General features: G+C 47.6%; 1 protein-coding gene across 5 annotated transcripts in view; it reads left to right on the top strand.

The window, feature by feature from the left end:
- Positions 1-24,288, top strand: part of LOC137631122 (peroxisomal acyl-coenzyme A oxidase 3-like) — an 84,582-nt gene that overhangs the window by 12,272 nt on the left and 48,022 nt on the right. The gene's annotated exons all lie outside the window — the stretch shown is intronic.

Genomic DNA, 24,288 nt, shown 5'->3' with positions numbered 1-24,288 from the left:
TGCCTATGTCTAAGAATGCGTGGTCTTATTTTATTAGACTTTTGATTTGGGAGGCACACTCTCAATTAAGTGAGAAGGATCATAATTTACTTAAAGTCAAGGCTCATGAAGTTAGAGCGATAGCAACTTCTGTAGCGTTTAAGCAAAATAGACCCATTAAAAGTATTATGGACGCGACCTTTTGGAGAGGCAAGTCGGTTTTCGCTTTATATTACTTGAAAGATGTCCAGACTCTTTATGAGGACTGCTACACACTGGGACCATTCGTAGCAGCGAGTGCAGTAGTGGGTGAAGGCTCTACCACTACATTCCCTTAATCCCAATATCCTTTTAATCTACTCTTGAAATTTTTAATCTTATTTTGGGTTGTACGGGAGACTAAGAAGTCTTTCGCAATCTTTTTGATTTGGCGGGTGGTCAAAATATTGTTTCTTGAGAGCGCCCAGATTAAGGGTATTGATGAGGTCCTGTTATAAGGGTGTTCACCCTGGTTATAGCAGATCCTGGGAGTCTTTCGGCATCCTAAGAGGATCGCTGGGCTTCATGAGGATAGCGGACTAATGAGGCAGAGTAATAATCAGAGTCTGCTTCCTTACCAGGTACCTATACTTAAGTCTGTTTTTTGAATAATTGTCAAAAACTCTTGAGCATATACGCCTTTATTGTATTAATACTGGTCTCTACCCACCACCATGGGTGTGAATCAGCTATTATATATTCACCGGCTAAGTTTAATATTTAAAAATGATATTTTGATTATAAAATAAATTTTTGAATATACTTACCCGGTGAATATATAAATTAAAGGCCCTCCCTTCCTCCCCGATAGAGACCTAGGGGACTGAGAAGAACTGGAGATGTTTACAAGTATATGCGGTATCTGGCCGATAGTCGGCGCTGGTGGTCACACCCGCAACCTTCACGGCGATCGCTCGCGAGTTTTTGGAATCTGTCGAGCCGTCGGAGACGTCAGCTATTATATATTCACCGGGTAAGTATATTCAAAAATTTATTTTATAATCAAAATATCATTTTAAGAACAGTTACAACATTAAAATAGATTTGTTCCGTAACTGGAATACAAACCACGCTATTTAACGGGTATTACTTTTGGCGTAGCTGAAATGACAAACCATTAAAATTTAATGAGGGTTTACTACCCACACCGCTAGTTAGCGGGGGTAGGGGAGGGTAGCTTGCTACCCCCCCCCCCCCCCCCCCTCACACACCTGTGCTCGAACTCACTTTGCTCTCAGGTCGGATGGTAGTCGGACGTGTCCGCTGTCATCCTCGCCGCTCATTGGCAGCCATTAATGCTTTTTCTTTGACAGTTTTGTGTGTGAAGTTGGCTCTGCTATTATGCGCACCTGCCCTGGCTTACCCGACCGCCCCTGTGGAACATTCATGTCGGCGGTCGAGACTGACCCTCATGCCCTTTGTCCTTCCTGTAGTGGTCAACGGTGCTATAGAGATAACGAGTGTAGGGAGTGGTCTACCTCCCAGTGGGAGAGGTTTTCGCGGCGACGGAAGAAGAAATCCAAACGGGATATTTCTCCTTCGAAGGTTTCTTTGAAAGGAGAAAAACCCAAGGCCTCTTCTTCCGTTGCTCAAACCTCCTCCGAAGCTCCCACCCGATCGGTCTCTTTCGAGAGACCGTCGAGTGGTAGCGTAGACCGTTATACTGTTTTCCAAACTCGGGGTTCGAGAGATGGCGTTGCTTACCCTAGCGAAGTAACTCCACCTCTACCCCTGGGGGAGGATTTGTCACTAATCCCTTTATTGCAGCTTTGGTCTTCCTTGGGGCTCGAGGGTTTGCCCTCCAAGGAAGTCTTACTTAACTACATCTGATTGTGTGCCGCTGTCAAGCAATTGCCGCCTCCAGCAGAGGTTGATCCTCTGTCAATTGTCGACGTTATGGTGTCAGAGGTATCCAATGTGGTATCACCCATCACCTCTGCCTCTTCAAACCCTACAGTAGCTGACGGCTTAGTTTCTCCCGTTCCTGTTCAACCAACGAAGGAGAAGCTAAGTCCAACAGTCTCTCCTGCTGGTGTTTCTTCCCCTCGGGGGAGTTCACTTACAGAGACTCCTCTTCGGAGGACTGCAGAAGGTCAGCTTGCTGATCCAACGGCCCTCAGAGGGCGTATTCGTTGCAAGGCTCGCCTTCCTCTTCGTCAGAGAGGCCTTCCTTCACCTGCGATGAGGAGGCGCCTCTTTGATTCTACATCTTCGTTGCAGTCCCCAGCAGAGGAGCCTCGTCATCGATCACCGACTGCCCTTTGTCCTTCCTGTAGTGGTCAACGGTGCTATAGAGATAACGAGTGTAGGGAGTGGTCTACCTCCCAGTGGGAGAGGTTTTCGCGGCGACGGAAGAAGAAATCCAAACGGGATATTTCTCCTTCGAAGGTTTTTTTGAAAGGAGAAAAACCCAAGGCCTCTTCTTCCGTTGCTCAAACCTCCTCCGAAGCTCCCACCCGGTCGGTCTCTTTCGAGAGACCGTCGAGTGGTAGCGTAGACCGTTATACTGTTTTCCAAACTCGGGGTTCGAGAGATGGCGTTGCTTACCCTAGCGAAGTAACTCCACCTCTACCCCCGGGGGAGGATTTGTCACTAATCCCTTTATTGCAGCTTTGGTCTTCCTTGGGGCTCGAGGGTTTGCCCTCCAAGGAAGTCTTATTTAACTACATCTGATTGTGTGCCGCTGTCAAGCAATCGCCGCCTCCAGCAGAGGTTGATCCTCTGTCAATTGTCGACGTTGTGGTGTCAGAGGTATCCAATGTGGTATCACCCATCAACTCTGCCTCTTCAAACCCTACAGTAGCCGACGGCTTAGTTTCTCCCGTTCCTGTTCAACCAACGAAGGAGAAACTAAGTCCAACAGTAGTCTCTCCTGCTGGTGTTTCTTCCCCTCGGGGGAGTTCACTTACAGAGACTCCTCTTCGGAGGACTGCAGAAGGTCAGCTTGCTGATCCAACGGCCCTCAGAGGGCGTATTCGTTGCAAGGCTCGCCTTCCTCTTCGTCAGAGAGGCCTTCCTTCACCTGCGATGAGGAGGCGCCTCTTTGATTCTACATCTTCGTTGCAGTCCCCAGCAGAGGAGCCTCGTCATCGATCACCGACTGCTCCGGCTTTGGTCCTGGACTTTTCTGCGGATCGTTCGCGATCCCCTTCGGTCGAAGGTCGTCCTTTCAAAGGACGCGTCGACCTTCCACCCGTCAGACCTGCCGTCGCCTTTCCTGGATGCTGATGCGCGCTACGCGCCAACAAAACCTGACCTCCACGCTCGTCAGGCCTCGTCATCTAACCCTAATACAGGGGATCAAGGGCGTATGCGCCAACGCGCTCATACTTCCCATACGTGCTATGCACCTGAGCATACGCGCCCACGGTCTCCTGCGCGCCAGGCTTTGCCTGAGCAAACAGATACTCGCCCATGCCCAGCTGCGCGCTAACCCTCACCTGCGTGTCAGCGCTCCTCTGCGCGCCATTAACCTCCTGCACGTCAGCGCTCGCCTAGCAGACATCTCTCCTGCGCACCCACGATCTTCTGATCTGGGCGCTGTTGGGAAGTCTAAGTTGACTTCCCCTACGCGGCAGCGCTCGCCAACGCGCCAGCACTCACCTACGCACCAGCGCTCTCCATCGCGCCGACACGCGCATTCACCTGCACGCATCCATGAGGATACGCGCGCCCCGCGTGCCCTCGCCCATCCTCTCCTGCAGTTGCGCGCCATCATTCTGACGTAAGCTCGCAAGACGCGTGCCCACGAGCAGCATAGGCTTCAACTGCGCGCCAGGGGTATCTCTCCTGCGCACGCTCGCCCTTCGACTTCTTCAGGGACACGCGAGCTCGCGCCCGCGCACTCAACGCCCTGATCCTGTGCGCCCACGCGTGCGCGAATATTCTCCCGCGCGCGCCAACAGTCTGCCGCGCACGCTTCTGTGCGGCATCAGTCTCCCGCACGCGCACCAGCAGTCTCCCGCGCGCGCCATCAGTCTTCCCCACGCACGCGCACCATCAGTCTCCCCCGCGCGCGCGCACCAGCAGTCTTCCGCGTGTGATTCCTGGTATTCTCCATCGCGCGAGCACCATTACGCGCCCCTGCGCAAGCATCAATATCCTCCCGTGGGCGAGACTGCTGAACAACGCATGGCAAGGTCGCCATCACCTCATTCCCCTCCCCGCAAACGCATAACAGCGCGTATTGTGGCGGAAGGGAAACATCCAGAGGGGTCCAGGATCCTTAAGCCTTTCCAGGCGAACCCACCTATGAGAACTCCTCCCAGTGATCCTTCTATCCCTGTCCCTTCAAAGGGGGTGTCTGACAGCGCGTCTGTCAGTCAACAGCCTTGGTTCGGTGCACTAATCAGGGCAGTGACACAGGCGTTCAAGCCTGTTTTCTCTGAATTAGGTCACAGATCCTTGGCTGTCTACCCCTTTGAAGAGAAAAATAGGAGTTCCAGACATGGTAACTTCTCCAAGGGCTAAGTTGACTCCACGCAAGCCTTCGAGGCAGGTCCCTTCTTTCCCCCAGACTATCTCTCCTTCCCTGTCGGATGAGGACTTCCCGTCCTCTGGGGAATCACGTGAGGTGAGACTTTCCCCCATCGCACCAATGAGGGACGCCTCTCCTCGCGCTGAGAGGTTTTCTCAAGTGGCGGCTGGAAGGAACTTACCATCTTCAATGTTAGAGTCCTACATCCTTCCCAGGTAGGAATCTAAGGACTCCAAGACATTGCCAAAATCCTCTACAAGAACCAGGACAGGGCCAACTAGCCATTCGGAGAACGTCCGCGATTCTCCCCAAGAAGAGCCTTTGGGGACAGGAGACTTCGCTGCAAGTCCAACGTCAGGAGGAGAACAGCAAGAGTCAGATCATGCGTTTTGGCAAGTTTTGACTCTAATGAGGTCTCTCAATGGGTTTTCTGACCCAGAGATCCCTTCTCGAGAGGGCAAGGACACGGTCTTGGACCGTGTTTTCGGTACTCAGAAACCCTCTAAGGCCCGTGCAGCTCTGCCCTGGTCTCAGGGGGTAAGAGTACTAGGTACAAGATCGCTGTACAGCTCTCTGAGATGTCCTCCTCCAACCGTTCCAGTGCCACCAACAAACTCCTTCCACCTCCTCGTGTACAGCAGAGGAAGTACTTTGAGATCTTGGAGGAGCCTTGTTTAGCTCTTCCTCTCCACCACTCGTTGGAAGAGCTTACCAAGGGAGTCCCTCTTGAGAGACTATCCAACCGGCAGGTCTTGATCTTGGCAACCGAGATCCTTAACCAGGAGAAGGTTGCGAAGTTTGCTATGCAAGCCACGAATCTGGTTAGGGACCTTAGGTATCCTGATACGCTCTGAGGATTTCTCCAAAGAACGTATTAGAAAAGCTATGGAGACGTTCCTTCTCTGAGGCACTCGCACGATCGAGTTTCTGGCCCACCAAGTCCTGAAACGTCGGGATGCGGTGGCTGAGAGATTCCATCAGAAGGTCCCTAGCACCGAGATTGGTAGGCTCAGACATTCTTCTTTAGAAGGATCCACCTCCTTCATAGGGTTTTGACATCTAAGCCCTATAAGCCTCCAGCACCCCAGTAGTACTGTCCAATCAAGACTGCTAAACCAACAACAGCAGCGAAGACCGTGGTGTCTAAGCCCTTTCCTGTCAAGGATAGGAAAGGCAAAAAGTTCTCCAGGGGAGCCAAGAATCCTAGAGGGAGCAGCCGAAGCCGCAAACGCTAGGATTGGCAGTCCCCCTGCATGTCCACCAGTAGGGGGATGCCTACAAAGTTATTCAAACAGGTGGAAGCAACTCGGGGCCGATTCCTGGACGATTTCCGTAATCAGTCAGGGATATTGCGTCCCGTTCACAACATCTCTACCTCCCCTGATGACGAATCCAGTGTCATTGAACTCCCTTGCCATGGGATCGGCAAGGGGGCAAGCCCTTCTGGCAGAAGTCCAGACCCTGTTGAAGAAAAGCGCTCTCCAAGAAGTACACGACGAGTCTCCAGGCTTCTTCAGTCGACTCTTTCTTGTAAAGAAGGCGTCTGGAGGCTGGAGACCAGTCATCGACCTCTCAGCTCTGAACAAGTTTGTCAAACAAACTCCGTTCTGCATGGAGACGGCAGACACGGTCAGATTAGCAGTGAGACCGCAAGACTTCATGTGTACACTGGACCTAAAGGACGCGTACTTCCAGATCCCATTCCATCTGTCTTCAAGGAAGTACTTAAGATTCAGCCTAGACAACAAAAAGTACCAGTTCAAGGTGCTGTGCTTCGGTCTCTCCACAGCTTTTCACCAGAGTGTTCACCCTAATATCTTCATGGGCACACAGGATTGGCATCTGTCTCCTCCATTATCTGGACGACTGGTTAATCCTAGCAGACTCGGTGTCATCCCTTCTTCAACACCGGGACAAACTTCTGAGACTTTGCCAAGATCTGGGGATCATGGTAAATCTCGAGAAGCTCTCACTGCTTCCCACTCATAGACTGGTATATATAGGCATGGTTATAGACACCAATCTCCATGAAGCCTTCCCATCAGACGACAGGATAGCAAGGCTGAGGAAGGTCGCAAGTCCTTTTCTCAGACGAGAAGAACTTCCAGCCCAATCGTGGTTACCTCTCCTCTGTCACCTTTCATCGCTGGCTCGTCTAGTTCCTAACGGTCGCCTCAGGATGAGATCCCTCCAGTGGCGACTCAAATCCCGGTGGAATCAAGGTTACAATTCCCTGGATGTCCAGATCCCTATGGGACCTGCGGAACAGACGGACCTCCAGTGGTGGGTGGCAGACGAGAACCTATGAAAAGGCATGGATCGTCTCGTCCTCCCCCCGGATTTGATGCTGTTTTCGGACGCTTCAAAGAAAGGGTGGGGGGCCCACGTGCTGCACCGTACGACCTCAGGCCTTTGGTCAGAGTCAGAAAAGTACCTCCATATAAATCTCCTAGAGATGAAGGCCGTCTTCCTGGCCCTTCAACAGTTCCAACAGTACCTGGCGGGTTACTCTTTGGTGGTGATGAGCGACAACACCGCAGTAGTGGCCTACATCAACAAACAAGGAGGTACTTTTTCGCAGCAGCTATCCCATCTAGCAGTAGAGATACTGAGATGGGCCGAAATCCACTTGATACCACTGTCAGCACGCTTCATTCCAGGCAAATGGAATGTGCTCGCCGACAATCTGAGCAGAGCGTCTCAGATAGTGATTACCGAGTAGTCTTTGGATCACCAAGTAGCCAACAAAGACCTGACTTTGTGGGGTTCTCCAACTGTGGATCTTTTCGCAACGGCCCTGAACTTCAGGCTCCCGCTGTACTGCTCCCCAGTCCCAGACCCCAAGGCTCTCTGGCAAGATGCTTTCCAACAACAGTGGGACAACATCGACATTTACGCCTTTCCCCCCGTTCTGTCTGATGAGGAGGGTGCTCAACAAGACCAGAACATCGGTCAATCTTTCAATGACCCTCATAGCTCCGCTATGGCATCACGCGGAATGGTTCCCGGACCTTCTGCAACTCCTAACGGAGCTACCAAGAGAACTCCCTCCAGGACACAATCTGCTCAAACAACCACATGCCAACATCTTCCACAAAGCTGTAGCTTCGCTACGACTTCACGCCTGGAGACTATCCATCATCTCCTCACAGAGAGAGGATTTTCACAACAAGTTGCTGTCAGGATGTCTGGACACCTGCGAAAGTCATCTGCAGCAGTCTACCTGGCAAAGTGGAAAGTCTTCTGTGGTTGGTGTCGTGGAAGGGGTATCTCTCCACTCGATGCCACTATTCCAACAATAGCGGAGTTCCTCGTGTATTTGCGGGAAGAAATGCGCCTTTCAGTCTCGGCAGTGAAAGGCTATCGCTCAGCCTGAAGTCTAGCTTTCAGGCTGAAAGGAATGGACATTTCTTCTTCGCTAGAACTTTCTCTAATCATACGTAGTTATGAACTTACCTGCCCTCAGTCGGAAGTGAGACCTGCCCCATGGAACGTGGTTCGTGTTCTCAGGTCTCGTAAGAGACCTCCCTATGAACCATTACGCCAGGCATCAGATCGCCACCTAACTTGGAAGACGGTGTTCCTGTTAGCTTTGGCCTCGGCCAAGCGAGTCAGCGAATTTCATGGTCTCTCGTACGACATCGCCCATTCAAGGGGATGGGGGGAGGTAACGTTCAGCTTCGTCTCCGAGTTTATTGCTAAGACTCAAAATCCTGGAGTGGCGGATCCTTGATTCGACTCCTTCCGGATTTCTAGTCTCCGTACTGTAACAGATGACCCAGACCATCTCTTACTATGCCCAGTAAGGAGCTTGAGGCTGTACCTCAAAAGAACAGCTGCAGCCCGTCCTCATGTGCCAGCTCTATTCGTCAGCACAGGAAGGACTAAGAGGAGGGTCACCAAGAACACCATATCTGCATGGATTCGTAGGGTCATTGACCTGGCCTTGAATCCAAACCCTCCTCCGTCACATTGCCCTAGAGCACATGATGTCAGGGGCATAGCTACGTCCCTGCCCTTCAAAAGAAATTTTTCAATATTAAACTTAGCCGGTGATTATATAAGCTGCAACTCTGTTGCTCGACAGAAAACTCTACGTTAAAAATCCGCCAGCGATCGCCATGCAGGTAGGGGGTGTACTTCAACAGCGCCATCTGTCGTGCAGGTACTCAGTACTCAATGTAAACACAGAACTCAATTTTCTCTCTGTCGGGCTACCGGCAAGACCTACTAATTCGCTGTGCTAACTGGATTTGTTTTCACAACTATTGGTGAAGTACACTATTCTAGTTTTGAGCTTTCGCTATGCAGGTGTTTTATCTTCATCTCAAAACTTGAACTCGTTTTGGATAGATTTAATTATGGTGACAAAGATAGTATGGACTTTCTTTCACTTTTAAATGGCCGACCCTTCCCTTAGACGGAAGTATGTTTAGGCTTTTAGTAATTATATCACGTTATAGATTTTCCTCTATATATTTTATATCTCTCCGCCTTTATTAGGCCTCTTCGATTAACTTTCCATTTATTATAAACATATAAAAATAATTTTAATTTTTTGTTTATATAGAACTTTCCTGAGAGTAGGCGGTCCTAACTTGGAAACCGAAGTTAATCAACGTTGAGCCCTTTATATCGTAATTAGCTTTTAAAGAGCTAAGGATTTAAAACTTTTTAAATGTAATTTTTTATGAAAGATTTTCTTTGATAGTCTTCGTACTGTTTTCAAAGATGAACTAACGTTTAGTTTTTTATGCTACGCAGTTGTTGACGTTCAGGACGTTCAACATGCGCTCTATCGTTACGATAGAGAGAGAGTGTATCACGGTTTCACTTTGCAGTAAGAGTAAATCGATTCTGACGTTTTGTTCATTCTTTCTTAGCTTAAATGTTTTAAATTCTAATTTAAAGGAACTTTTTATTTGAAAAACCTTTCAGTTTTTTCCTTTAGTCTAATAACATGTTTTTTTGACGATATATAATTGGGCTCTTCTCTTAGGTGCGAAATCAAGAGAGAAAGAGAGAGAGAGATAGAGACGGAGGGAGAGAGAGGAGAGTAAACGTTCCGTTCAAGCGGGTAACGTTGTTCTCGTGTTACTCTCGTCCCTAGTCTCTGTACGGGGAGGAAGGATAAAACGTTTTTAGGTTTTTATTCTCGTCCCCAGGCTATGTGCGGTGAGAGATTGAAAACGTAGTTATATGAACTAGTGTTTAGTCTCTTTCCCAGCCACTGATTTTTCTTTTTATCTTAAAATATGTTTTCTGTTTTTTGCTGGTATTATGAGCTTGCATTATACGACTAATTTCGCAATTACTACCTTTTAATGAAGGGTAGAATTGCGTGTTTCAGGTAGAAATAAGTGCAAAACAGAAAATCGAAGTGATAAAGTGATATACGCAAAGTGTTACAGTGTTGCGTCCGAGGCGCAAAGTGTTACAGTGTTGCGTCCGAGGGTTCGTCTGTTCGTGCCTGTCGTCCTCCCAGTCCGGGACCTCTTGCAAGCTCCCAAGCCCAGGGGAGAAGCAATGTCGTACGACCAAAGGGTTCGAGAGGCTTTAATCAGCGAACAGACGTTCCCTCCGTGGTTTCGGGCGTATCTACCCAAGATCGCCCCACCCACACAAAGACGAGAGAGCCCATTTATTCCTCGTCTGCGGAAGAGGTTTCTCGTAAGAAACCATGGACCAAGGTCTCGCGGCTTCTTAAGCGCAAGTCGGTCCCTTCCGCGCAAGTCCAACGGCCCAGTTGTAGCCACTGGGTCAGTTCGGACTCGCTGCAGTCTTCCGACGACTGCTCACCTCCTAAGAGAGGCAAAGCGGTACCGCATCAGGCAGTCACACCGTCTGTTGCCGCACCTGCTCCTGTAGACCCTAGTGGTCTTTGCTGCAGACCATGCAGTCTCAGTTAACGTCATTGATGCAGGACTTTCGTGCGGAGAAGGTTGACGCTGCACTAACCTCTAGCCTACAACCAACCACGGTTGTGCGTCCTGTGGACGCTGAGGCGACCTTCTGCCGCACTCCAGCTGAGAGAGTCCCGCCACCCATGCGTTCCAGTGTACCCTGCCAGCCGCATGTTGACGTTCAGCGACGCACGGAACCTTCCGTTGACGTTCGCGAGGTACAACAACAGTCTAAGTTGTTTTGTTTTGACGCGGTGCGTCAACCTCCGCATTCTAGAGTTGTTTTGACTGCTCAGTCTAGGCAGTCAAAGCAGTCTCGAGTGGACGCTGTACGTCCTCACGCACCTGTTGTGGTTGACAGTTCAGTTGTTGACAGTTCACAGACTGTCAAGCAGTTACATGACGTTGCGTTCTGGTCCGCTACTAATGCACCAGTGAGAGACTCAGCTTTCATCGGACAAGGTTCCTGTAGATGAGGAAGTTGCTGTTCTCCCTCCTACTGATATTCCCTTGAGGACTCTGTCAGATGGAGAGGAGCCTTAAGCTGCTTAGCCTCCTATGGACTTTAATTAAATCATGATGATTTTTTTTAAGGATCTTCGTCCGGATCTTGTAACTGCTGCTCCTCGTTCGCCTAAACGTCAGAACTTACACTAGGCCTAGCTACTTCGAAGCCGTTGTTTTTAAGCTAGTGCTCTCTCGCTCTCCTAGAGAGCGTTACGTTGGCTAGGCGACTGGTTTTTTCACCAGGAGGAGTTTGGGGGATACAGCCTTTGCTTTCCCTTCTTTTAAACTGGTTTATAGAGCGAGAGTCTGATATAACACGAGAGAAGTTCTCGGCTTGGGAGTTCATGCCTCTGCCCAGATAGACTTCTCAATTCTGGTAGACTCTCCCTGGCGCCTAGCCAGGAGACGCTCCAAGTTGTTTACAGGTCAACTTCTCAGCTGTTGTCGAGCCTTTGAAGTTTTGCTGTACTATTATGTCACACATAACAAGGCTTTCAGGGATGGTAAACGGTTCCGCCTCAGTCGCTAACCCCGTCTGTTGCCACACCTGCTCCCGTAGACCCTAAATGGGCTTTGCTGCAAGACATGCAGTCCAAGCTTGCGTCCTTGATAGAGGACTTAAATGCGGAGAAGAACCTTCTGGCCAACAACCTTCCAACCGGTCGGTTGTGCGCCCTGTTGACGCTGAGGTAACCTACTCGCGTCTGCCAGTTGAGGTGGTTCCTCCACCGATGCGACCCAGTGTGGGTTGCCAGCCGCACGTTGACGTTAAGCGACGCTCGGAGGTGGTTGTTGACGTTCAGGACGTTCAACAACCAGCAGAGGTGACTTGTTGTGACGCAGTGCGTCAACCTCAGCAACCCGGTAGGGTGTTGACTGCACAACCCAGACGGTCTAGACAGTTTCGGGTTGACGCTGTACTTCCTTGCGCACCCATGGTTGTTGACAGTTCACAGACTGTGCAGCAGTTCCATGATATTACGTCCGGCTCCGTCACGCATCCACCAGTGCGACCGGATTCAGCGAGTCAGACGTTGCCCACTCCGTTGCCGTTTCCTCATCAGTTTCGGATGAGGAACCCTCTGATGAGGACGTTGCTGAACAAGACGATCAGCCCCCAGCCCTGCTATCCATCCAGAAGATGCTGAAGAAGGAACGTTGCTCAGTCAGGCTGTGGATGAGTCTGGTAGGGACGCTGTCATCCGTGGATCAATTTGTGTCACTAGGAAGACTACACCTCCGTCCTCTTCTATACCATCTAGCTTTTCACTGGAAAAAGGACAAGACGCTAGAAGCGGTCTCGATCCCGGTTTCCGAAAAGATGAAGTCTTGTCTGACTTGGTGAAAGGACTATATCAACCTAAGAGAGGGTCTTCCCCTGACTGTTCAGACTCCCAACCACGTTCTCTTCTCAGACGCATCGGACGTAGGCTGGGGTGCGACATTAGACGGTCGGGAATGCTCGGGATTATGGAACTCGAGTCAAAGGACAATGCATTTCAACTGCAAGGAGCTACTGGCAGTACGTCTGGCCTGGAAAAGCTTCAGGTCTCTCCTTCAAGGCAAAGTGGTGGAGGTGAACTCGGACAACACCACGGCTTTGGCGTACATCTCCAAGCAAGGAGGGACCTACTCTCTGACGTTGTACGAGATCGCAAGGGACCTCCTCACCTGGTCAAAAGGTCTAGACATATCACTAGTAACGAGGTTCATCCAAGGCAACTTGAATGTCATGGCAGATAGTCTCAGTCGGAAGGGACAAATAATTCCAACAGAATGGACCCTCCACAAGGATGTATGCAAGAGACTTTGGGCCACCTGGGGCCAGCCAACCATAGATCTCTTCGCAACCTCGATGACCAAGAGGCTCCCAATATTTTGCTCACCAATCCCGGACCCAGCAGCAGTTCATATAGATGCCTTTCTCCTAGATTGGTCACATCTAGATCTATATGCATTCCCTCCATTCAAGATTGTCAACAAGGTACTGCAGAATTCGCCTCTCACGAAGGGACAAGGTTGACGCTAGTTGCTTCCCTCTGGCCCGCGAGAGAATGGTTCACCGAGGTACTTCGATGGCTAGTAGACGTTCCCAGAACACTTCCCCTAAGGGTGGACCTTCTACGTCAGCCACACGTAAAGAAGGTACACCAAGGCCTCCACGCTCTTCGTCTGACTGCCTTCAGACTATCGAAAGACTCTCGAGAGCTAGAGGCTTTTCGAAGGAGGCAGCCAGAGCGATTGCTAGAGCAAGGAGAACATCCACCCTTAGAGTCTACCAATCGAAGTGGGAAATCTTCCGAAACTGGTGCAAGTCAGTATCCGTATCCTCGACCAGTACCTCTGTAACTCAAATAGCTGACTTCCTCTTACTTCTGAGGAAAGAACGATCTCTTTCAGCTCCCACTATCAAGGGTTACAGAAGCATGTTGGCATCAGTCTTCCTTCACAGAGGCTTAGATCTTTCCAACAATAAAGATCTACAGGACCTCCTTAAGTCTTTTGAGACCACGAAGGAGCGTCGTTTGGTTACACCTGGTTGGAATTTAGACGTGGTACTAAGATTCCTTATGTCAGACAGGTTCGAACCGCTACAATCAGCCTCCCTGAAAGATCTCACCTTTAAGACTCTTTTCCTGGTATGCTTAGCCACAGCTAAAAGAGTCAGTGAGATTCATGCCTTCAGCAAGAACATCGGATTCTCATCCGAAACGGCTACATGTTCTACAACTTGGTTTTCTAGCCAAAAACGAGCTGCCTTCTCGGCCTTGGCCAATATCGTTCGATATTCCAAACTTATCGTATGGTTGGAAATGAACTAGAAAGAGTCTTATGCCCTGTAAGAGCTCTTAAGTTCTATTTAAAACGAACTAAACCTTTACGAGGCCCGTCTGAAGCTTTATGGTGTTCAGTTAAGAAACCATCTTTGCCTATGTCAAAGAATGCTTTATCCTATTTTATCAGACTGTTAATACGAGAAGCTCATTCCCATCTGAATGAGGAAGACCAAGCTTTGCTGAAGGTAAGGACACACGAAGTTAGAGCTGTCGCAACTTCCGTGGCCTTTAAACAAAATAGATCTCTGCAAAGTATAATCGACGCAACTTATTGGAAAAGCAAGTCAGTGTTCGCGTCTTTTTATCTTAAGAATGTCCAGTCTCTTTACGAGAACTGCTACACTCTGGGACCATTCGTAGCAACGAGTGCAGTAGTGGGTGAGGGCTCAACCACTACAATTCCCTAATTCCATAACCTTTTTAATCTTTCTCTTGAAATGTTTTTTATTGTTGTTTTTGGGTTGTCCGGAAGGCTAAGAAGCCTTTCGCATCCTGGTTGATTTGGCGGGTGGTCAAATTCTTTTCTTGAGAAGCGCCTAGATTAGAGGTTTTGATGAGGTCCTGTAGTATGGGTTGCAACCCTTGATACTTCAGCTCCTAGCGGTCGCTCAGCATCCTAAGAGGATCGCGAGGCTCCGTAAGGAAGACGTACTTAAAAAGGCAGAGTAATTGTTCAAGTCGACTTCCTTACCAGGTACTTATTTATTTTATGTTTGTTATTTTGAATAACTGCTAAAATGAAATAAAAAATCCTTAGCTCATAATAATGTAAACAATTAAGCTGGGTGTGAATCAGCTTATATAATCACCGGCTAAGTTTAATATTGAAAAATGTTATTTTTATAATAAAATAAATTTTTGAATATACTTACCCGGTGATTATATATTAAAGGACCCTCCCTTCCTCCCCAATAGAGACCCAGTGGACCGAGGAGAAAATTGAGTTCTGTGTTTACATTGAGTACTGAGTACCTGCACGACAGATGGCGCTGTTGAAGTACACCCCCTACCTGCATGGCGATCGCTGGCGGATTTTTAACGTAGAGTTTTCTGTCGAGCAACAGAGTTGCAGCTTATATAATCACCGGGTAAGTATATTCAAAAATTTATTTTATTATAAAAATAACATTTTTCAGTGACGCAGGTTCTTCAAGCTGGGCTGTGGAAACGTCAAACTACATTCACATCCCACTACCTGCTAGACGTGACCCACAGGAGACTCGATACGTTCTCTATCGGCCCTGTGGTGGCTGCACAACAGCCAGTTTAAAACCTCAAGCTCCTTATTGGACAAGTAGCAGAAGGTTGAGGGCCTTGTTACCTGGTTTTAGTCTGCATGAATGAAAAGGTATGACTGGCCCTTATTTTTTTCTTCATCATCCCCTCTCTTGGGGGAAAGCAGCATCCTGGGTTCTCTGCATAGCTGACCTCAAACCACTGCAGGTAAACCATGCTTCCTTGTGTTCCTAGCATTAAGATTAATACTGTTACGTCCCCATACCCTAATGAGGTGGTATTGGGAGAGTCCTAGTCTACAAGTTTCCGTCTAAAGAACTTCAGAACAACTTCCTAGGATGAGTCACACTTCTTCATACCTTCACACACAGCTTGCATAGGCCGCAGTCCTTGCGTAGCAAGGTTCTAGCGAGGTGCAGGGACTCCTTATTTCTTGGGTGTTTACACACTCAAATAACGAGCCCCCGGGCAAAGCCAGACTGGCTGGGACGTCCAACCTTCCTAATGGGTGAGTCACCCCTATTAAATAGTGTACAGTGAACCCTCGCTACTTCGCGGTTCGACCATCGCGGATTCACCACTTCGCAGATTTTTTCCATAACCCATATATATACAGTAATAAGGGATTTTGACGTAGGAAAAATCTATTTCTGGGCGAGGGACCTGTGCCGCCCAGTGAATAAGCTCCTATTAGCACTTATTCTTAGGTAATTTACTGCTAAATATACCAGAGAAAAAATGTAAAGGAGTGCTAGGTTGACTAGCTCGCTCACCTATTGGTGTCGGTATGGAATTGGGCGTATAATCCAGAGGTCCCGCACCATTTAGATTCATCCACGACAAAGACCCCCAATAGAGGAGAGCCGTTCAACCTCACTCGGCACCACCAACTCTGCATCCGCTCAGAACCCAACTCCTTAGCACCCAAAGTTTGGGGACTCCAAGGGAGAGGAGCTGGGAGGGTTCACTGGGCGGCACAGGTCCCTCGCCCAGAAATAGATTTTTCCTACGTCAAAATCCCTTTTCTGGGCTTGAACCTGTGCCGGCCAGTGAATATATACAAGAGAAATGTCACCAAACTTGAAAAATAAAGGAAAAAACATAAACACAAGGGAAACACAAGTTACTTTAATCAGAGTTGAGTGCCAAAAACAACTATAAAGGTACCTTAAAAGGAACATAAATCCACTTGGTAGAACAATTGACAAAAAAGGTAAGGTATAATAATGCCGTGAGTGATGATATATACAGATACTCGGGAGTCAAAAATTTAACAAATATAGGAATAGTAACCCGGTGCGAAACCAACGAATACAAATAGGGTATAAATGAGGCAGGTAAGGGGGAGAGATAAAATGACAAGGAATTAATATGTGAGTTACCTGGGGGTAACTACGCTCCCTGCAGCTACCGTAGGAAATTTAAGGGCTTCCAAATGTTTAAGATAGTGTTTCTTGAACACTGACGGTGACTTCCACCCTGTGTACCTAGAAAGATCCGTAAAATTCATGTGGTGAAAAAAGTTCACCGAAGTAGCAACTGCTCTAATATCATGTGCAAGAGGAAAAGAGTCAGGGTTAGCTTGTTTAATAAAATACAAAATTTGTTGCCTGATCCCTTTAATGGTAATGGTACCGCCTTGTTCTCTAACGAATAGAGGCCCGGAGGAGTTAGAGGAGGTCCGGGATAAATAAGACTTAAGAGTAGTAACAGGGCACAGAGACGGATCTTGCGTGAGGGGAACAATTTTCCAGGAGGACCATCTGTTCTGAGGGTCTTCGTTCTTACCTAAAAAGAATTTGTTAGGTGAAAGAAGGACCTCTCCCGAAGGAAGGAACTCAATATGACCCGGGTCTCTTGACAAAGCTGCCAGTTCAGAAATTCTTGCCCCGGAAGCCAAACTCACAAGGAAAAGTGTTTTCCTGAGAAGGGGAATATAATCACAAGAACTGTTAATGGTATCAGAAGCCAATTTGAGCACATCATTAAGGAACCAGGTAACCGGGGTAGGACGAGTAACCGGTTTCAGTCTGGCACAGGCTTTCGGAATTGAAGCTAACAAAGAGTCGGTTAAGTCTATGTTAAAACCCACTAGGAAGATCTTTTTCAAAGCAGATTTAATAGTGGTGATAGTATTGGCTGCCAGACCTGATTCTAATAAAGTTCTAAAGAAAGTGACTGTAAGGTTCAAGTTCATACAGTGTACGTCTGAGTCTATCAGAAATTTAGCCAACTTTTTAACTGCAGAATCATATTGGCGGATGGTGGAATCCCGTTTATCTGATTCTAGGAACAGGGTGTTTTGAGGATCGATATTGGCACCATGCATGGCCGCAAACTTCATGAAGTCCATAAAGTTAGGGCGCTCTGAATGTTTGAGAAAGCGTACACAACGCGTGTTTGTACTATCTGAGACAGAACCGGATTGGGTATCGGGTGAGGATGTAGTCTCAACTCTCGCAGGAGAGGGTACCAATTGCTCTTGGGCCAGTTGGGTGCGACCAAGGCTACTCGTCCCTTGAAGGATCTCAGTTTGTCTAGGACTTTCAGTAAAAGATTCACCGGGGGAAAGAGATAAATCCTTTCCCAGTTGTCCCAATTCTGTGACATGGCGTCTGTGGCGTAGGCCTGAGGGTCTAGATTGGGAGCCACATATACTCTCAATTTGTGGTTGGACTCCGTGGCGAAGAGGTCTACTTGGAGACCCGGAACCCGAGAGAGAATCCACCGGAATGACTTTTGATCGAGTGACCATTCCGACTCTAGAGGGAAGGTCCGGGACAGGGCGTCTGCAACTACGTTCCGGACTCCCGCCAGGTGGACAGCCGAAAGATGCCAACGGTTCGAGGCTGCTAGGGAGAATATGGCTACTAGAACATGGTTCAGAGGCCCTGATTTTGATCCGCCTCTGTTGAGGCAGCGGACCACCACTTCGCTGTCGAGAACCAGACGAAGGTGTTGTCTCTTGGATGGAGAGAGACGTTTCAGGGTTAGTAGAACTGCCATGGCCTCCAGCACATTGATGTGAAATTGGCGGAATAAGGGAGACCAAAGACCTTGAACTTTCCTGTGCTGAGAATAGCCTCCCCAACCTGATAGGGATGCGTCCGTGTGAATGATTAACTTCGGAGGCGGAAATCGAAGGGGAACTGACTTTGACAGATTGCTGGCCTTTGTCCAAGGTAGAAGTCTTTCCCGGAGAATGGGAGGAAGGCGGACTTTCCTGTCCCGGAGCTTCCGATTCGCCCTCGAACGCCAGACACGATTGATATCTTTCAACTTCGCTTTCAGAAGTAGATCCGTCACTGAAGCAAATTGAAGGGACCCTAGGATCCTCTCTTGGAGTCGTCTGGAACTCACTTTGTCTTTGAGAAAGCGTTTGGTGTTCATTGCAATCTCTAACCTCTTGGGTTTGGGAAGACACAGAGTGTGAGATATAAGATCCCATTGCAGGCCGAGCCATTGGAACTTTGATTTCGGAAGAAGACGGGACTTCTTGAAGTTGATCTGAAAGCCTAGAGATTGAAGGTATTGGATGACTTTGTGAGTGGCTTTTAGGCAATTTTGGGAGGTGTCTGACCAAATGAGCCAGTCGTCCAGATAGGCTACTACTTGAATCCCTTGATTTCTGAGTTCCTGAACAGCAACTTCTGCTAACTTTGTGAAGATCCTTGGGGCGATGTTGAGCCCGAAAGGCATCACCTTGAAGGAGTAATTTTTGTTTCCTAGGCAGAAGCCTAGATACGGACGGAAGTGTCTCGCTATCGGAACGTGATAATAGGCGTCTGTAAGATCGATAGAGGTGGTGACGGCCCCACGGGGAAGTAAGGTCCGCACCTGCGAGACGGTAAGCATTCGAAACTTGTCGCATTGAATGGACAAGTTGAGAAGGGATAGGTCTAGAATCACTCTTCTCTTGTCCGAATCCTTCTTCAGGACACTGAACAGCCGACCCTGAAACTTCAGGTGTTTCGTTTCTTGTATGGCGTTCATTTGTAACAGGTCCTGGACAAACTCGACTAGGTCCGGAGTGGAATGCTGATGAAATCTGTTCGGTGGAGGAGGTCCTTGAATCCAACTCCACCCCAGTCCCTTGGAGATGATACTGAAAGCCCAGGGACTGAACCTCCATTTGTTGCGGAAGGCATAAAGCCTCCCCCCTACCCGCTGCACCTCAGTATTGGCTTGAGGAGTTGCCTCCACGTCCGCCTCGGAAGTTCTTTCCTTTGCGAAAGAATCTACCCCTACCTCTGTTCTGGTATGAACCACGGTGGTAGCCTCTACCTCTGTTATAACCCTGGGAAGAGCTTTGAGCTTCAAAAGATTGGTTGAAGGCTGGAGAGGTGGTGGAGGCACCGGGAAGCTGGCTCTTAGGGAGCAGAACGGTGACGTAGTCGTCCGAGGAAGGAGCCTGAGAGGTGGAAGGCTGTGCAGGAACAGCAGGAGATGGTGGGAGAGGCTGCCGGAAAACGGACGAGCTACTTTGCTGTTGCCGGAACTGAGTGGAGGTATACGGGCGGAGCTTCTTCCTACCACGGGCTTGGTAACTTGCGGGATCATATTTCCGCTTAGGAGTCAAACCCCAACGGGCTTTAAGGCTCTGATTAACTCTTGTAGCTTCTGTCAAGACTTCCTCCACAAGATCCTCAGGGAAAAGATTTGGACCCCAACAAGAGGACCGGATAAGTTTGTTCGGTTCATGCCTAATAGTCGCCTCAGCCAGGACGTGTTTGCGGCACCTACGTTTAGCAAGAGCAAAGTCATATAAGTCAAAGTACAAAGACTGCAAAGTAGCCTTATTGAGAGACTTAAAGATACTCTCAGTATCATAAGTTAAGGCTATCGACTCCGTAGAAGTGGCCAAGTTCAAGGTTCGACCAACACGTAGGCGGGAATCATACTCCTGTTTAATAAGGGATTCCGGGAGACGGGGAAGCCGTTCACTAAAAATTACTGACGCACAGTCCGCTGTCAGCTTGCCGGAAGTAAAGGTGGTATGGACATTGTCCCAACACTCATTATCTGAAGGAAGAAGGAGGGAGATCGGATCTACCTCTCGGATGGGAGGCAAGGGCTTCTCCTCCAGAGCGTATTGAAAGGCAAGCTCTGCAATCTTAGTGACGCATGGAGTCACGGTATTCTTGTCCATTAGGAACATTGTAAAAGAACTTTTATGAGGCGTCAACATGGTATTGGTGCAACCTATGTCATTTAGAAACCTAGCCCAAACAGATTGGGCTTGTTCCTTTGGGAAAATGACGGTCTCTTTAGGGACCTTATCCAGCCGAACCAGAGCTTCCTCGGTAAGCCTGGCATAACCATGAAACGGAAATGCGAGACCAGGAGGAAAGAATTCAAAGTCCTCTAGTGGAGGAGTACCAAGACCTTCCAACGTTAACATCCCGTCTGAGAACGGGGAATGAAGAGCCATGCGCCAAGGGTTATTCTTGGTAAACGGAGGAAGCTTAGAGGCATCCGGGATGAGAGAGCTTTGAACTCGCTCCGGAGCACCATGCTCTAATGCCCCAAGTCTCTGACCAATGTTAGAAAACATCGTGTCCATCTTGGCCTGCATTTCTGACACAATCTTAGATTGCATCTCCGACACAATGCGAAGCATGGCTGATTCGGAAAGGCCCGGGTTAGGAGCAGAAGTGGCGGATTGTACTCCCGGGTCGTGAGACTTAGAGGAGGAGCCGGAAGCCTTAGATGATGGGTTTGTATTTGTTTTAGAACCATGGGAAGCCTTGTGGGGCTTACGAGCTTTTGGCAAAGTTCTAGATTTAGATTTATCTTTGGGGGGAACCGGGTGTGATCGGTGAGACGAATCGCGGTCCCCAGAAAAACCATGAAAAGAAGAGAGATCAGATGAAGAAGAAAGAGCGGGGCTGAGGATAGGAATCTCAGCGCCGGTAACACCTGCCTCACTTACCACCCTACCTGCATCCGGATCATCTAACAACATGGGTTCCACATCCAAGTTCAAGGAGGCAACATTGTCTTCCAGATCTCCGGGGGCATCAGACGTATCTTGATCTTGATCCTGATCGATGAATCCCGAAATAGTAGCATCAATGTCGGCAATGATGGGTGCCGCAACAGCTCTAGCCACAGCGGCTAAAGACTTAGCATTAGGGTAAATCATTGCACAGTAGTCTTCAGAGAGGACGTAAGGCTGCTTTGATTTCACATTTCGGGCAAATCCCCCAACCCACACTTTCAGTGTGGCCCGAGCCGCAGTCTTCTGCTCCGGGGATGCCTGAAATAATAGTGGGAATTAAAGAAAGGAAGAGTCCCGGAGGTCCTTAAAGACCATAGAAATCTTACTAAATAGTGTATGTATACCAAATAAAAGTAAGAATAATTAGAAAAGACAACATAGCCAACGGGACTCACCGAATCAGATCCAAGGGTGGTAATGAGGTCAAAACAGACCATACAATTATCAGGATGCCAGACTACGATGTCTTCCAGCTGAACTCCGCAGAGGGCGTGGGACCTACACACCGTATGGCCACAAGGCTGGTGAAGAACAGCCGCACAGGCCGTCGTCTGACAATGAACCATCTATAAAAAGAATAGTATATGAGAAACTGTAATTCTCTTAAGTAGGGGCGGGTCCGGAGGACCCGGGCCTAAACATAAGTCTAACTTAAGACTAGAGCTTAACTGTAATACTCTTAAGTAGGGGCGGGTCCGGAGGACCCGGGCCTAAACATAAGTCTAACTTAAGACTAGAGTATAACAATTCATTCCGGACGAGCCGGGATCATAAAGAAGGATGCAACAAAGAATTAACACACATGGTGTCTGACTTCCCGGAGCGAGGTTAAGCCCGGGACCGGGATATATAAAAGTACATCCATAAACTAATACATATAGGAACTCCGGGGTAGTGATCTGTCATATATAATCATAGTAACTGTTATAAAATAAGGGGGGGCGGAACCGTAGATAAGAACCACCAACAGAACCCGGAGGTTTTCGTATAACATAATTAAAAGTGTGATAGGTGAACCTTATAAAATAGGGTGCACCGGGATTCCTACTCTGTTGACCGGTGGCCAACCAGTCTAGACAGAGACAAAACCACCGGGACACCCGGAGAGAGGACAAAGTCCATAAACACTGAACTACCCCCTCTGTAGGAAGGGAAGGCAACGGTCCCCTAGGGGAGGGGGGAGAGAAGCCTAGCCACCAACCTAGCGAGAGGGGGAGCTTGGGGGAGGATCACGTGACACGGAGCAGCAGGGCTACCAACTGACGATCCCCAAAGACTACCAAAACAGATCATACGGAGTAATAAGCACAAATATTCATTATAAAAGTAATAGCGTTGAAACATATATAAATATACACATAAAAAATTAGGGCAAGGCATGCGAAATAATGAATAAATCCCGAAGGACAACAACCTGATGGCCGAAGGTCGGCAAGCCACCTATGATACGTAAACTGATATCGGCCCTAAATATGAGCCACAAGGGCTCTAAACGCTAAATAATGAATATCCACTATAAAACATATAAAAATTAAACTAATAATAAAAATAATACACTTAGTAACACCGCGAGTGAAACTAAAAGCTCTCGAAACAGGAGTACCAACCGTAAGCGGAATCGAGCAAGACCGAGATGATCGAAGAGAATAAACTCTTATAACTTAAATATTAAACGATCTAGATTGCTCAAAACACAGCAAAACATAGCTTGGTACTTAACTTAGACGGTGTCTCCTGGGAAACCGATGTAGAAGCCATAATCCAAGGAAAATAAGGCAAAAACACGAGAGCACAAACTAGCGGGTTACCACACAGGCGTGCTAAAAAGGAGTTGGGTTCTGAGCGGATGCAGAGTTGGTGGTGCCGAGTGAGGTTGAACGGCTCTCCTCTATTGGGGGTCTTTGTCGTGGATGAATCTAAATGGTGCGGGACCTCTGGATTATACGCCCAATTCCATACCGACACCAATAGGTGAGCGAGCTAGTCAACCTAGCACTCCTTTACATTTTTTCTCTGGTATATTTAGCAGTAAATTACCTAAGAATAAGTGCTAATAGGAGCTTATTCACTGGCCGGCACAGGTTCAAGCCCAGAATATATATATATATATATATATATATATATATATATATATATATATATATATATATATATATATATATATATATATGTATGCATGTATTTATGTATATATGTAGGTATGTATATGTGTATACATAAATATATATATATATATATACACACACACACACATATATATATATATATATATATATATATATATATATATATATATATATATATATATATATATATATATATATATATCTATCTAAAGTAGGAAGATGTGATGTAGTTCTAAGGGAAAAGTATGGGAAATATGTCTGAGTAATAAGCAAAGCTCTACCTCCAGTTTGTTTCTTCATTATGATCAGAGATAAATGTAAACAAAACATTGGTTGCCATTTTTTATCGTGCTTTTTAGCGTGTTTAGGAAACGCTTGATATAAAATCGCCTTTAATATTTGTGCCTGTTTTAGTTTAGGGTACTGTAGTACATGCATTAAGTGTTCTGTACATTAAAGGGTAGTTTGTTAACAGTACTACGGACAAGGGAAGGTTTTAAAAGTCTGAATATACATGTTGAATAAATAGGTTAATATGGTGTCACTACTTCGCGGATTTTCACCTATCGTGGCCACGTCTGGAACCTATCTACCGCGATAAACGAGGGTTCACTGTAGTTTGTATTCCAGTTACGGAACAAATGACAAATTCGTATGTAATTTGTATTTTTCTTAACTATACAAACCTTAGCTATTTAACCAAAATTGCCCGCCAGCCCTATCCCCCTTTAAGTCCTACCTCCAAGCAAAGTGAGCTTAAGCACAGGTTTGTGAGATGGGGGGTTCAGCAAGCTACCCTCCCCTACCCCCGCTAATTAGCGGTGTGGGTTGTAAACCCTCGTTAAAAATTAATGGCTCGTCATTTCAGCTACGCCGAAAGTAATACCCCTATTAAATAGCTAAGGTTTGTATAGTTAGGGAAAATACAAATTATCTACGAATTTGTCATTTTGTGCAACATTTGTGGAGCAGATTTATAGCACTGGTATTGGGATGCTGTATTTCATAGCATGCAGTTTTACATAGAATACCAACCTGTCACACCCTCCACACCGATCAAAATTTGTTTTTTTACAAGGCGTAAATGGGAGTAACTAAGTAATTATTTAATTTTTGTCTGTCCCATCACTACAGCAGGGAAAATGTCTTCCTTGAGTATTTAGTGTTTGCTTGATATGAAATG

The sequence above is a fragment of the Palaemon carinicauda genome, chromosome 39, assembly GCF_036898095.1.
Source record: "Palaemon carinicauda isolate YSFRI2023 chromosome 39, ASM3689809v2, whole genome shotgun sequence".
NCBI classification, from domain to species: Eukaryota; Metazoa; Arthropoda; class Malacostraca; order Decapoda; family Palaemonidae; genus Palaemon; species Palaemon carinicauda.
Note: the sequence above shows the minus strand (reverse complement) of the source record. Positions and strands in the feature narration are given on the sequence as shown.